This window comes from Ctenopharyngodon idella, chromosome 2 (assembly GCF_019924925.1).
Source record: "Ctenopharyngodon idella isolate HZGC_01 chromosome 2, HZGC01, whole genome shotgun sequence".
Taxonomy (NCBI): domain Eukaryota; kingdom Metazoa; phylum Chordata; class Actinopteri; order Cypriniformes; family Xenocyprididae; genus Ctenopharyngodon; species Ctenopharyngodon idella.
The window spans coordinates 41,477,023-41,479,430 of record NC_067221.1 but is presented as its reverse complement, the minus strand read 5'-3'; the positions used below and the strand labels follow the sequence as shown (position 1 = coordinate 41,479,430).

Here is a 2,408-nt window from a genome sequence, read left to right as displayed (position 1 = left end):
ATTGCCTTTAAAATGTATGGAATATATGTTTCTGGTTAGTGAATATCTCTGTGATTTTTGTGTAAAAAAAATAGCCTACATTTACATTTAAAAAATATGGCAAATCAAAAAATCACAATTGTTTAATGAATATTATTAAAGTGCACATAATTAAATAATTGACATGAATTAATCAAAATTTCGATTAATTAAAGCAAGACGTCTCTTTTCATCAAGAAACGCGAGAAAACGAGAGTGTCATTATTCATCTGTGTCTTTTGTTCCCTTCAAATAATCCGAAGAACCGCGTGAGAAAAAAACTCCACAAACAAGAGAGCGAGAAAAATGAGGCTGATGAAAGAAGTCAACATCAAGTTCAACAACGAGCTGCTCCTCATTATCATCACAATATTGTCTGGGATCAGCGAGGGGCCGCAGACACACACACACACACACACACACACACACACGAGAGTCTGGCGACATTTTCCCATCAAGAGCCTGAACTCACATCTGAGCATCACAAGGCCGCAGACACACAGCATGCCTCTCCTCTCTCATGGAGTTAAATATCTTAGAATGTGTGAATTTATACACACTCTGTGTGATCTCTTGTATGAAACATTCATATTGTATGAAACGTATTTGTTTCAATGCAAAGAGCAGAAAACACTGCAGAACAGCAAAATACACGCGCGCGTCAGTGCTTTCGAAGAAACCGTTATTGCCACAACATACTGAGAACAGAAATGCGAGATATTTGTACCTAAAATGAGTGATTATTTAAATGCACAACAAATTGCATCAAAAGTTCAAGAGTGTGTCCATCTATTTAACACGTGCAAATGAAATAAATGCACGCATGCAATTGAAGTGCGTTAAATTGTTTAAGCGTCTATTACAATTTCTCCATAGAATATAACTGATATAATGTGCTCTGTAATGATCCACACACAGACTCGAAGTAAAGCGCGTGCTCACCGTGTGCTCGTGTCTTCAGCTTCAGATGAAAGTGAGGGATGAAAGTTGGAGGAGAAGCAGCTCTGAGCCTCTGCAGCATCTAATCGCTCCTCCATTTGAGCTTCGTTTGCTTTTGTTCCAGCTCTGCGTGCACGAGCCTCTCTCCTTTCATTCATTTACATCCTTTATCGGGTTTTGTTCGTCAGCAAACAAGCGCCGAGCGCGAGAGCTGAAAGAATGATGGACTGGGCGCGAGAGAATGAAATAGAGAACAGAAGGGGAGGGGCTGAGAGAGAGAGAGAGAGAGAGAGAGAGAGAGAGAGAGGCACAAAGCAAGCATTCATTCCCATGGAAGAGGAAGATTGCAGCAGATTGTGTGTGTTTCCAGGGAAAACTGCACGTTTTATTACTTCAACTCTAATATAATGGCTTGATGGCACGTGTTAAAGCGTTCTCTCTACTAACTCTCTTATGACTTTGTGACAGGAAAACACACAAGCATCGTCGTCATATTCGTCATCTTGCTCGTTAGGAGCAGGTGCATCAGATGCATGAAGTCAAATGCATTTCCTGATGCGTAAAAAATGACACGCAAAGCCAAGCCTGTTTCATGTGTGTGTCAGTGCACACATGTCTGGAGCGGATGCATGACTCGCCATGTTGAATAACCCATCAATGCACGAGCGCGAGCTCGGGTTGGTCGGTGTCGGTGTGGCGTGTGTGATTCACTGTGCGCGCGGCGCGTTCAAACCGGTGCTGCGCGCGCATGACGCGAGAGTGTAATTACATGCATAATGGATAAAATGACTGAAAACAAATCTATGTTGTGCATTATTATGCTATTCAACGAAATAGTAGGCTAAATAAAATAAAATATCACAGTACATCAGTGCTGTCTGAATGCTCGTTAAAAGATTTTCCTTTTAAAACGATTTGATTGCAATCAATTTTTAGAGTTTGTTTGCTATTTTAATTGTGCAAATTGCCTGGTTTATTTCTGTAATTTAAGACGAAAGCAACAGAATGGATTCACAGGCAGCGCGTGCTCTATATCACAAACGTGTGTTCTTCAGTGAAGTTCATTTAAATCGCAGGTAGAAGCTGCAGTTCAGATTCACGCGCTCACTGAAGTCAGGCTGAAGCGCGCGCTTGTTTCATGAGGGTTCAGTTAAACCGATGAATCTTTTTCTTTTCAAATATACACGACTCTGCATTATATTATATTATATTATATTATATTATATTATATTATATTATATTCAACATAATCTTTCAACAGCATGATAGCATGTTTTAAATACTCACATTGCAATATTATACTTCATATAAAATGTGTTCAATTCAGTCGCCATAAAACGGTAGCAGTCACGTCGTTCATTGATTCGATATTGTGAATTCAGAATCATTTTATCAGTTTTCTTTCAGATTTTCAGGAACAGTGACGTCCATCAATAGAAAGATATTGGCAG

General features: G+C 39.6%; 1 long non-coding RNA gene across 1 annotated transcript in view; it reads right to left on the bottom strand.

Moving 5' to 3' along the window:
• Positions 1 to 1,206, bottom strand: part of LOC127503956 (uncharacterized) — a 32,788-nt gene extending 31,582 nt beyond the window's left edge. The window contains exon 1 of the long non-coding RNA XR_007927260.1: positions 961 to 1,206. This is a non-coding gene — a long non-coding RNA (uncharacterized LOC127503956). The remainder of the gene's footprint in view (positions 1 to 960) is intronic.
• Positions 1,207 to 2,408: the final 1,202 nt, after the last annotated feature.